The 13,011-nt window shown below is 31.7% G+C and overlaps 1 protein-coding gene across 4 annotated transcripts in view; it reads right to left on the bottom strand.

The window, feature by feature from the left end:
• The window catches only part of LOC126889501 (bone morphogenetic protein receptor type-1B), a 233,443-nt gene that overhangs the window by 65,867 nt on the left and 154,565 nt on the right, over window positions 1-13,011 (bottom strand). The window lies entirely within an intron of this gene.

Here is a 13,011-nt window from a genome sequence, read left to right as displayed (position 1 = left end):
GAATTAAATCATTTATAGTCCACAGTACATCCTCCTCTTTGGAAGATGATTACAAATTTCTTAACACCTTCAGCGCCACGGGTTGTTCAGCGCCACAAAATTTTCATTCTGGGCCAAAATGTTTTTTTGGACGAATAGAGTTTTTTATGTTATTTTAGGGTGACTGAAGCATTTTTTTTTTATTTATTTGCAGTTTATTTTCGTATTTTCTATTTTTGTATGTTTATTATATTAATTTCTAGTTACATACAACCTATCTTTTCATGTCTACGTGTCTAAAGCCAAACCCAGTTATACCAGGAAATTGGCTCAGGCCATAACATTATTCTCTACATATAAAAACTTAAGAAAGTGTGTCTTTTAGGAGACACAACCGACCGAACACAACGAGCCATGTGTATCTTTTTCGGTACACGACGTTGAGGACAGTGTGTATCTAAAAGGATACACTGGCGCTGCGGGTGTAAATGGTCTTAACTGCTTCGTTTGAGCGAGTCTACCACTTTCTGAAAAATTTTAGAGAGCAGGTTGGACGCGTTTCCGCGTCCCGTGTCATTAACATATATAGTCTAAGAGCTAGTGAACCCTCCGACTAACGGTCGTCCTGTAAGGCTAAAAATTTTTCTAGTGATAATTCATAGCACACCAAGGCTAAAAACCATGACCTGGCAGGCCTCAGCGGTGCATGTGTATCTACCAGGTGAATCGAAAAGTGCAAATTTAGGGGCTAAAATAAACTTTCTCCTGTAAGGTTTAAATTTAAGTATGTGTTTGAGTAAGTCATTTAGAAGAAATGTGTACATACAATGACAGGCGATTCTGAAGAGCATAAGACCTTGCCAGGCGAGGGGAAAGATTAGGGGGTGTTTCCTAAAATTATTCTTTTTGCATCGAACAAATTTTTTTAGGTTTTTTGAATTATTCCAAACAGTTTCAAAAAGAAGCTAGGACAAATAATCCCCGGACAAATAATCCCGGACAAAAAATCCCCACAAATTATCTCCGGACAAAAAATCCCCGGACAAATAATCCCCGGACAAAAAATCCCCACAAAAAATCCCGGACAAATAATCCCCACAAATTTTTTTGGACAAAATATCCCCACAAAAAATCCCGGACAAAAAATCCCCAAGAAATATTTGCTGCTGAATAGTTCTCTAAAAGTTTTCCCGAAATTTTACCAAATTTCGAATTCCAATTCCATGCTGAAAACTTTAAATTTTACATGACAAAGAAGTGTGAGTTTTTTCAAAAATCGTGGAAGATATGGGGAATGAGCTAAGGCCCCGTTCTCATGACAGGCGCTTAACGCGCGTTTTGATAACGCGCGATTACAACTACATACATTTTACTTGAGACCGTTCACATGCCAACGCGCGCTTTAATGATCTAAAACGCGCGTTAGCATGTAGATCGGGCGTTATGAAGCACCTGTCAAGAGAACGGGTCCTTAGCTCATTCCCCATATCTTCCACGATTTTTGAAAAAACTCACACTCTGTTGTCATGTAAATTTTGAAGTTTTTAGCATGGAATTGGAATTAGAAATTTGGTAAAATTTCGGGAAAACTTTTAGAGAACTATTCGGCAGCAAATATTTCTTGGGGATTTTTTGTGGGGATATTTTGTCCAAAAAAATTTGTGGGGATTATTTGTCCGGGGTTTTTTGTGGGGATTTTTTGTCCGGGGATTATTTGTCCGGGGATTATTTGTCCGGGGATTTTTTGTCCGGGGATTTTTTGTCCAGGGATAATTTGTGGGGATTTTTTGTCCGGGATTATTTGTCCGGGGATTATTTGTCCGGACCCCATTTTTTATGTTTCAACAATTTTTTCTTTAATTATTCTGGAACATGTTACGAGTGGAATTACCCCCATCCCCCCTAGATCCACCACTGTTCAGTAATTTTCTAAAGATAAGGCGGAACTGTAGTTTTGCTGGTATTCCATAACTGAGAAGCATTCATGAAAACATGATAATGCTTATATCGATCTAGCAGCACCTTTTATACCGCACTTCTTTAGTTTTCTGAAGACTTTTCGGAGGTTTTCTGAAGACTAAAATACGATCCAACTATTTTTGACCACGAATTCATATACAACACGCAAGTATGTATGAAGAACATGAGTTTCTCTTCTTCTAATAATAAATATTTTCGTTCACTTGACCGTAAATTAGTGCACTTAACGTAAACCGAGCACCCGAATCCAATAACTTCAGAAGGCTGTAACTCGAGAATAGTAGTTATTCAGACCCAGGTGCCATGGACTTTTTTAATCTACACATCAAGAAGTATCATTGACCAAACTTTCATCAAATTTGACCGGGACCACTTTTCCATAAGGAGTGTTGCCTGGTCCTTTGTCGGACAAGAGATCGACAATCTTTATTAATTAAATATAGACCTTGTACATACATACTTTAAATTTAAAATTAACGAGTTTTGTAAAAACAAAACTACCGCACTAGAGTGACATCTTGCGGGAGTCGGACTCTACGATTTTGTTATTACAAAACTCTTAATTTTCAATTTAAAGTACCTTATATTTAATTAATAAAGATTGTCTATCTCTTGTCCGACAAATTTGCAGCCGCGTTTCGTTAGTCCGAGAACGTAAATATGTTAATGACGCGGGACGCGGAAACGCGTCCAACCTGCTCTCTAAAATTTTTCAGAAAGTGGTAGACTCGCTCAAACGAAGCAGTTAAGATCATTTTTAAGACTTTTGTAATCATCTTCTAGAAAGGACGATGTATTGTGGACTATTAATAGTTATTTAACCAACAAGTGTATTAATAAGGGCGATTAACAATCAGGGTTGTTTTGTTTTAAACATTTTGTTTTAATCAACTGTTTTAAACATGTTTTAAACGTTTGCTTATGTTTAAAACAGTTTTTGTTTAAAACACTTAAATTAAATAAGTGCATTTTTTTTCATTTTCTTTATTAATATAACATCAAAAAAATTCTCAAATACATTATATAAACTTTTTAACATATATATTATTTATTTATTAATAATATGAACACAAAAAAAATTGGAAAACTGAAAATATTTTGCAAAGAAGAGTTAATCAATTTCTCAAAACTGTTTCAGACTCATAGTAATCTTGTAATTTAAATCAGTCACGTCATCACTGATGGAATTAAGCTCTTTAAAAATTGAAACCAACTTAGCAGCTTTGACATTGCCTAGCCGATTACGTAGTTTGGAATGGTAAACCTTATGATGAGAAGAGTCTTTCTATGTTGGCTGACGATGCAACAGCTGTTGAGCAAGTTTCAATGCTGTAGTATACCTATTTATATTTTTCTTAGAACGCCACCATGCCAATGGTTTTACATTCTCAATATGTATATGTGTTTAGAAAACATATGGAGTAAAGGGTACACACTTTGCCTGGTAATAATAATAATCTAAAATGCTTCTGGATGATAATTTATAATGGATGGATGATAAGTTTATTTTCAATAAAGCGATGATCAAGCAAATTTGCCAAAAAATGAGCTGGGGTCACCAAATCATTTGCATGTTTAAAAAAAACACTAAGCACCACCAGAAACAGCACAAAATAACTGACAATGGACGTTATTGCAATAGCCAACTTGTAATGCGGATTTATAAATAGTAAATAGTCTGGGGTTCCCCAGGCAATAACTCCTAATTTTGCAATTAGTTTTCTCTATTATTTAGTAGAATAATAATAATATATCAAACACTTTCAATTAATATTATGTTTAGGAAAATATGATTTAAACAATGTTTTCTTCTAAGTTTTATTTGTTTAAAATATAAAATTTAAAAACAAAAAAATTTTTAAAGCAAAAAAAACGTTTAAAACAAAAAAAAAACGTTTGTTTTGTTTAAAATTAAAAAAACATGTTTTTTGCAACCCTGTTAACAATTGAGATATATTAACGCGTGAGCGGGGCGAGCGCGTTAATGTTCGAGATTGTTAATCGCCATTTTAATTCACGAGTTCATTACAAAACTTTTCCGTCGACCGTACTTTTCAGAAATAAAGATAGGTATATCCATCTTTTGATTTTTCAAATACACAGAAATTTAAACAATAAAGTAAATAATGACATACAATGACAGATAGTACTAACAGCGGCTACTTGATTTTAAATTTTTTAGTGGGAATATAAATAGGTACATGTTTGGTTGCCTACACCACAGGTCACTGCCAATCACAGAGCGTTTAATTAATTTATGCAAGCAATGTATGTTGTGTTGCCTATAATGAAATGATTTTGAGGGTGTTAAAATTGATCATAAATGGCCGGTCGACGGAAAAAAATGTTATTGAATAAGTTATGTAAGCAATTAAACGATATGACCCGTAACACACGTTACAGGATTTCTTATCAGGAGATACCTATAGGACAAACAGAGAATAGACCGTTTGAAAATCTTGAGATCGAGTGTCTACTTAATCCAACTGAACATTTCAATATTTAAGCCTTAATTCCTTAAATTTTAAGGAATAGAACTGAAACACGTGAATCGTTTGCCATATAAATAAAACTTTATTTTCGGGTTATTCGCTCACTTCATACGCAAAACCATTACTCTCGACATTAAACTGTTTCAAAATATTTACAGATTCTAATGTCACTTTCTCTAGATCCATCTGGCTGATGACGTAAAAGGAGATTTTACTCGAGAATTTGCTCTCAATAACTCAAAATTTTCTGGCACTCTATCGACGACTTTTTTTTATTTATCTAATAAAGTGGTAGTCGACGTTTCAGCAATGCCAATTTTTTTCGGGAATGACGTTACCAAAAGTGTTTTATGATCAGTAAAAATTTTTTTAATAGAATTTTTTCTAAATTGAAAAGAGACACATAAGTTTGAAGTCATTGAGGGGTGCGATAAGAGGACCCACTGTCATCACTGTTGTTATCCTTCTTGAAATCATCGTCAAAGAAGCCTGAATCAACAAGAAAAAAGATAATGTATATTGGATTGAAAATTAGGATTAGGATTAGGATTGAAAAACTTCATCTTTCAATTGCCAGATGACGCTAGTCACCTACCCTATTTGTTTCAGTTGCAATGTGTGGGAAAAGCTCTCGGTGCTGGTCAGTTAGGATATGAAGAACAGGCCTGCGCTCTCTCCGATGAGATTCCAATAAGAATCGAAAATCGCGATTCAGAGAGCTGGATTGCACTCCGTACTCTAATTGAAAAGTAAGATTGTTTTGCCTTCGCATTGCAACTGAATAATAAAAATAGTATACATTTTTATTTTTTAGAAAATAAATAAATTCGAAAAAGTAGAAAGATTCCAGTACCTAGCTAGAAGCTACATTTACTAAGGGACCAACTTTAAAGGAAGAAATCAAAGCGAAAATTATGATTTACAATCGTCACATTTCACAATTTGGATTTTTAAACAATTCTATTTATTAATCCTTTAAAGGCGTAGGAGCAAAATTTCGCTCCAATGTGTTTTAAGTGCATATATTTTTTCGAATCCTGAGAAAACTAATAAGTATTTTTTTAAAATTTAAACGCAGATTGAAATATTACATCATTACCGAGGGCCGAAAGTAACCAAAAAGTTTCTTTTGAATGAAATATTTGAAATTAAAAAAATCACACTAGATTTTTTTTCTTTTTTTCACCCATGTAACTTTTAAACTAACAATAGAAGTTTTCAGGGACTGTCGGCCCTCGGTAATAATGCAATCTTTCATTCTGCGTTTAAGAGGCTACATCAGCGCGTCATCAAAATTCGTTCGCAAGAAAACGCGTTCCAAGATTGCGGCTTTAATTTTGAATATTTTTTCGAGATATTTGGCACACATATTCGTAATATAGTAAAGAATGGCGGTACAGAGCCCAATTTGAGAGATACATTCTGGGCTAAAATTAACCGACCCCCTTAAAAATGGGTCATTTTTGATGTCTTCTATATCTCCTAAACTTGTCCGATTTAAGTGATTCTTTTAATATATTATAGCCTTATTCCGTGATAATATCGTTATAGTAATATTACTGCTAAAGGAGCGTTCAAGTATTACGTAACGCGATTTTTGAAGATTTTTGACCCTCCTCCCCCCTACGTAACGCACTGTAATGGGCGTTTAACTATTTCGTAACGCAATTTTTGACCCCCCCAAACCTGCGTTACGTAATACTTGAACAGGTAAATTTTCATTGTATACCGGGTGTACGAATTAAACTGTGTTTTTTTCTTAAAGTTTGCATCGCCCTGTGGAATATTCTAGCATTTGTAGAATACTGAAATTAAAACCTAACTATAGCCTCATGCTTTCTCAACATTTTGTTGTTTGATTGATTCGCTTATGTTGTATAATAAAAAAGTTAGCTGCTTTAACAACTAGACATGTTTTTTATCAGCACAGGATGTTTTAAAAAATAAAAAATAATGACAGTTTGCTTTATAAACTTATGTCAGCAAATGCTTCGTTTCCGGGATAGGGGGTGTTAAAATTTGTCTGACAAACTGACGATTTATTTATTATTTTAAAGCCGGTTAATACATGCACATGAAATTACCCCTTAAACTTTTTAAAAATGCCAAAATTTTTTAAAAACACCCTGTATTGATAAAAAATATGTCTAGTTGTTAAAGCACCTAACTTTTTTATTATCCACATAAGCGAATCAATCAAACAACAAAATGTTGAGAAAGCATGAGGCTATAGTTTTTTAATTTCAGTATTCTACAAATGCTAGAGTATTTCACAAAGCGAGCAAACTTTAAGAAAAAAACACAGTTTGATTCGTACACCCGGTATACAATGAAAATTTACCTGTTTAGCAACAATATTATTATAACGATATTGTCAAGGAATAAGGCTATAACATATTAATAACTTAAATCAGACAACAGGTTTAGGAGATATAAAACATCAAAATGACCCATTTTTAAGGTGGCCGGTTAATTTTAGCCCAGAGTGTATATTAGTACATATGTGGAAATTACTCTATAAGTAAATAAAATACTACAAAAACGAGCCTGTACCTCCATGAAGAAGAACAAAAAATACACTTTCTTCAAATAAACTTTTTTATCCCATGCCTAGATTTTGTGTCACATTGGAACTACTAAAATTGATTTTCTATACTATAACAAGAAATCGAATATATTATAACTAATAACTGATTAGGCAACATAGAGAAATAGTCACTGTCATTTTGACAAACCTGTGTCGGCTTTCGAGGTGTAATAGCATGATTCTCTTATCTGTTTTGTTATCTATATCGATATCTGTTCAGTGCAGTACTTATGGCATATTATTCTATGATTAAATTCGACCAATAAACTGACATTTCTCCATTATACTAACGTCAAATAAGAATTACTTCATTTATTTATCAAGAAAATACTTACTCTTCGAATAAATTGGCAAGTTAATCTCGCTGTAAATATTTATAAGAAAGTAAATTCGCCAGTTTAACTTTAAATCATCAAAATTATATTGAAACAAAATACAACTATGTCCAACAAATTTTATTCCACGAATAACTATTCATTGATTTATTTGTTGTTGGTGAAACCGGACTTTAGATTATTATTTTCTAAGATATTGTAATTCATTAGTGTTGATCCATAGGAAGTAGTGTTTGTTTATAATAATTAGTTTATTATATTTTTGTGTAATAGAACTAAGTTGTCGGACTATTTGAATAGATTATTATTAATTGCGAGTTTTATAGGTTTAGAATATATTTAGAAGGACTTTTTTGGTCTCATTCTCTTCGTAAGGTCTGACATTTTCATGTTTTTAAAAATTATAGTAAAAAGTATATTCATGTTTAACAGATTAGTTACAAATCATTGATGCAATATGTACATTCCTACCTATAAATACTTACCTACTTGTAAGCAGCACTGATGATGGAATTGTTATTCCGAAAACGTCATGTGATTAACCTACGCATTCCTAAACCCTTCCGCGAGGCACTTACGAGTGGAAAGTTATGATGCAAAATTTTTCATCAAGTTATCACGGAAAACAATAAAATGTTAGATTTTTTCTGGCGCGACCGATCCAGGGTTAAAAACTACTTGACTTATCGGGTACATCTTTTTGACATAATATAGTACCCACATAAGTTTTAAATAATTTTATTGTTTATTTTAATAATTATGAACAATTGAACAAAATTTGGGGTTTTTTGGGGAACAAAATATTTTTTTGTTTATACAGGGTGTTTCATTAATAATTGTCCGTATAGTAACTGGAGAAACCTTAGCACAAAATACGAAGATCTAACCTAAAACACTTTAATAAAATGTGGTTCGTTACTGAGTTACAGGGTGTTTTATCTAAAAATTTAAAAATTATTTTTGCTCAGCATTTTAAGACTATTCGACGTATCCTTTTCATACTTGACAGGAAGTATAGGTACTGTACAAGCTACTAAATTATGTTAAACAAACGTTTCTGGCTATTACCAGAGGCGTAAGACGGGGGAAAGTGAATGGTTGACCCTTTCCAAATTCTACGCCACTGGCGGAATTGCTATTTTAGTTCAATTTTTGGATTCTCCAATACTTTCTATGAAAATAATATGCTCTTCATTCATAACGATGATAAAGTCATTAGTTTTCGAGATCTTTGAAGTTAAAAATGAGACGACACGGTTATTTTGATTAATGTATTGTGTCGCTTCATTTTTTATTTCAAATATCTCGAAAACTAATAATTTTATTGTTACGAATGAAGAGTAATATTATATAAGAGACTATTATTTACATAAAAAGTATTGGAAAATCAAAAAATTACACTAAAATTGCAATTTCTTCAGTGGCGTAGAATTTGGGAAGGGTAACCAGCCACTATCCCCTGTCGTACGCCTCTGGTAGTAGCTAAAAACGTTTATTTATCTTAATTTAGTAGAGTGTACAGTATTTTTTAATCATATGAATCATGATATGATATTATCATACATTAATCAAAATAACTGTGCCGTTTCATATTTAACTTCAAATATCTCGAAAACTAATGACTTTATCGTTACCAATGAAGAGTATATAGTATATTATTTACGTATAAAGTATTGGAGAATCTAAAAATGGCACTAAAATAGTAATTCCTCCAGTGGCGTAGAATTTGAGAAGGTTCAACCATTCACTATCCCCTGTCGTACGCCTCTGGTAGTAGCTAGAAACGTTTGTTTATCATATCATAATTTAGTAGGGTGTATAGTAGTCGCACTTTCTGCGAAGTATGAAAAGGATACGTAGTATAGTTTTAAAATGCTGAGCAAAAATAGTTCTTAAATTTTTAGATAAAACACCCTGTAACTCAGTAAGGAACCACATTTTATTTAAGTGTTTTAGGTTAAATCTTCGTATTTTGTGCTAAGGTTTCTCCAGTTACTATATGGACAATTATTAATGAAACACCCTGTATATGTATTATATTTATATTTTCTAATTTAGAAAATCTCATTTTATAGAGCAAGTATTTACATAGTTTCAAGAAAGTTTAATGAATGAAAAAGTCGCTCTTTTGGTTTAAACATTAATAAAAAAAAATCCATACTCACGAAATGATACGCATTTTCTATTGACTGCCCCCAGATATACCTACAGATATAACAAAACTACAAACTGTATAAACCCTAAAAGGATCATTCAACTATATTATTACTAAAGACTGGATTATATGCAAAATGCATATGCATATATATGCTGCATATTTCTCATGTTTTTCATAAATGCATATGCCTTGCATATTTGGAGATTTAAGAGCATATAAATGCATATTTTGATGGGAATTTACTCTACCCCATTTAAAAATAAGGTATATATTAGTAACATCAACATCCATTAAAATAAAATGTGAAAGTAAATATTTTGCTGTTAAGCTCCTTTGTTGTTGTACCCATAAACATAATGGGCGTTATTTATAGCTGCAGGTATCATTATCCGGATATTTAAGATTTATAGACTTCTCAGAATTTACAAATTACCTAAGTAAATACCGATTATATTTTGAATAACATTACAAATATTACCTGTACTTTCTGCTGGTGTCGGCCAACTATGAATTATTCTGGGAAAACCAACCAAAACGAAATTTTAAGGCAGCGTTGCCAATTTAGCTTATTTTATGCTAGATTTGGCATATTTTTGTGTTGTTTAGCTTATTTATTTCTTGTTTAGCATATAGCATATTTTCTAGCATATTAAATAATATAAAAATTATTTAGTAAAAATCGAAAATCTTCTAATTCAGAACAAATTTTTATGTTGGCCTTACAATTACTAAAACAACTTAGGAACTCTCTCACAGGAACTTGAAACTGATATCAGTGAGTCAAATCTGATTCCTAACAAAAAATGTTTAACCATTCACACATACACACCTACATCAGCAAATCCCTTCGCCTTCAATAATGTTTATATTAGTACTTATGTCTGTGGACCATGAGATTACTATTAACTACAGGATCATGTTTCAGCATTTTTTAAAACAAATAATTTATCTGTACTGGGTTATGCTTGCTATAGGGATTTTTTATTAGTTGATAATGGAATACCTACTGTTGAACTGATCATTCCATCATTCTTGTGAGGTTTGGCAAATACTATATTGGTCGAGTTGGCAACACTGTTTTAAGGGTAGGATAGATTATTTTATTTTATGAATGGTTAGTCTTAAATCAATCGCCGATTATTCAACTTTTGTGATTGCAAGTTATTGACTATACTGTGTAAAAAAATCATTTTATTATTATTGTGAAAATGCCTAAAGTAGCAAGGGAAAAATCAAGTCTTCTCAGAAGTTGGATTGGAAGTAACAATCATCTAAAAGTTATCGACAGTGAAAGTATGTTTTGCACCATTTGTGATAAAAAGGTAAGTTCTCCACTTCAATAGATTTTTAAACTTATCAAACTTCTTTGCACATCTATGTGTCTGTCTATTCTAAAATGACAAACCGTCCCATTTCTTCAAAAACTGTTTTTTAAAGTTCGCAACGGTTTGGCTTATACAGAGCGAGGTGTTGAGAGTGGCCCACCCTGTATACTACGGTACACTGACTGTACTTTATTGTTTGACGATTTCAATTTCACTTTGAGAAATAAAAAAAAATTGGGGGAGGTTTAAAAAGTTTGATCATTTTAATGTAGGTATCTATTTACGAAAACATCTAAAACATCATTATCATTATATTCCAGATTCCATGTCAAAAGAAATTCCAAGTAGTTCAACACATAAAAACTTCACTTCACCAAACTAAGCTATCAAAAAATGATAATAAACCTCGCCAGCAGATTCTACAGAACAGTTTGCAGATTCAGAATACGTCAGTTGGGCAAGAAACCTTTGCAAAGGATTTATGCCATTTTTTTTTGAACTGCAATATCCCTCTGCACAAGTTAGAACATAAATCGTGTCAAAACTTTTTAAAAACTTATTGCAAGATTAAAGATAAACCAGCTCAAATACCAAGTTCTTCAACTCTTCGGAAAAAATATGTCAGTGCATGTTACAAAGATGTGATGACGAGTATTAAAAATCAGTTAAAAGCCGATTATCTTTGGATTTCCGTCGACGAAACAACGGATACAAAGGGTCGACAAATTGCGAATCTAATTGTTGGAGTTCTTAACGACTCTGGCGATTTTAAAAACTCATACTTAATTAGTGTAAAATGTTTGGAAAAAACAAACTATGCTACAATAGCTAGATTTGTTAACGAATCCCTAACAAATTTTTTTTTACCTGATCAAGTACCATTTGAAAAAATATTATTAATGCTTAGTGATGCCGCCTCATATATGATGAAAGCTGCATCCAATCTTAAAATCTTTTTCCCTAATTTAATTCACTGTACATGTTTGGCGCACGGCCTAAACAGAGTTGCAGAGAAAGTTAGAATTGAATTTCCCAATGTAAACACCTTAATAAATAATGTAAAAAAAGTATTTCTGAAAGCACCACTACGTGTACAGGTATATAGGGAGATGCTTCCCGATATTCCTTTACCACCAGAACCAGTATTAACCAGATGGGGAACTTGGCTTAAAAGTGCTATATTTTTATCTGAACACTACGACGACATCAAAAGCGTTATTTCAAGTTTTGATCCGACTTGTACCGCTATTGATAACTGTCAAAATATTTTTAAAGAAAAGTCTATTAAAAATCAATTGTTGTATATAAAATCGAATTTCGATATCATTGAAAGTTCAATTACAAAATTAGAGGCTCAAAATTTATGTCTTCACAATAGTATGTCTATTGTTGATTCGGTTAAACAGAAAATAACAAATCTGAATGGGGAAATTGGAGTAAAAATTAAAGATAAACTTGATGACGTTTTAAACAAAAATGAGGGTTTCACTTTATTGCGTTCAATAAATAATATAATCAATTTTGGAAACTTCGATGAAAATATTAATATGGATCCGTCTCTAATAGCAAAGTTTAAATATGCCCCAATTACATCTTGTGACGTTGAGAGATCTTTTTCTGCCTATAAACAAATATTAACAGATAGAAGACATAATATTAGTTTAGAAAATATGAATCAATATATGATTATTTATTGTAACAATAAAAATATGTAAATTTGTTTTATTGTACTCTTTTTATAATATTAGTTTAGAAAATATGAATCAATATTGTAACAATAAAAATATGTACATTTATTTTATTGTACTCTTATTTATCTTGTGGTCAAAATAAAATATTTTGCCGTTTTATTTGTCACAAAACCTGAAGTTAAAAAAATATATTAAGAAATAATAATACAATTTGGTTTAAATTCAAACCTATTTATTTATTTTTATTATTTTTTATTTATTTATGTATTTAACGTAAACCATAAAATTATTCATATAAAAATAAGTGCATATATAAATGCATATTTGCATGTTAATTGTGCATATTCAGCTTGTTTTAAAATGCATATTGCATGCATATTTTAGACATTTTTTAGTGCATATTTTCCAGTCTCTAATTATTACATATGTAGCTTATTAATAGAAATGACAAAAATTATCATTTA

This window comes from Diabrotica virgifera, chromosome 8, assembly GCF_917563875.1.
Source record: "Diabrotica virgifera virgifera chromosome 8, PGI_DIABVI_V3a".
NCBI classification, from domain to species: domain Eukaryota; kingdom Metazoa; phylum Arthropoda; class Insecta; order Coleoptera; family Chrysomelidae; genus Diabrotica; species Diabrotica virgifera.
Note: the sequence above shows the minus strand (reverse complement) of the source record. Positions and strands in the feature narration are given on the sequence as shown.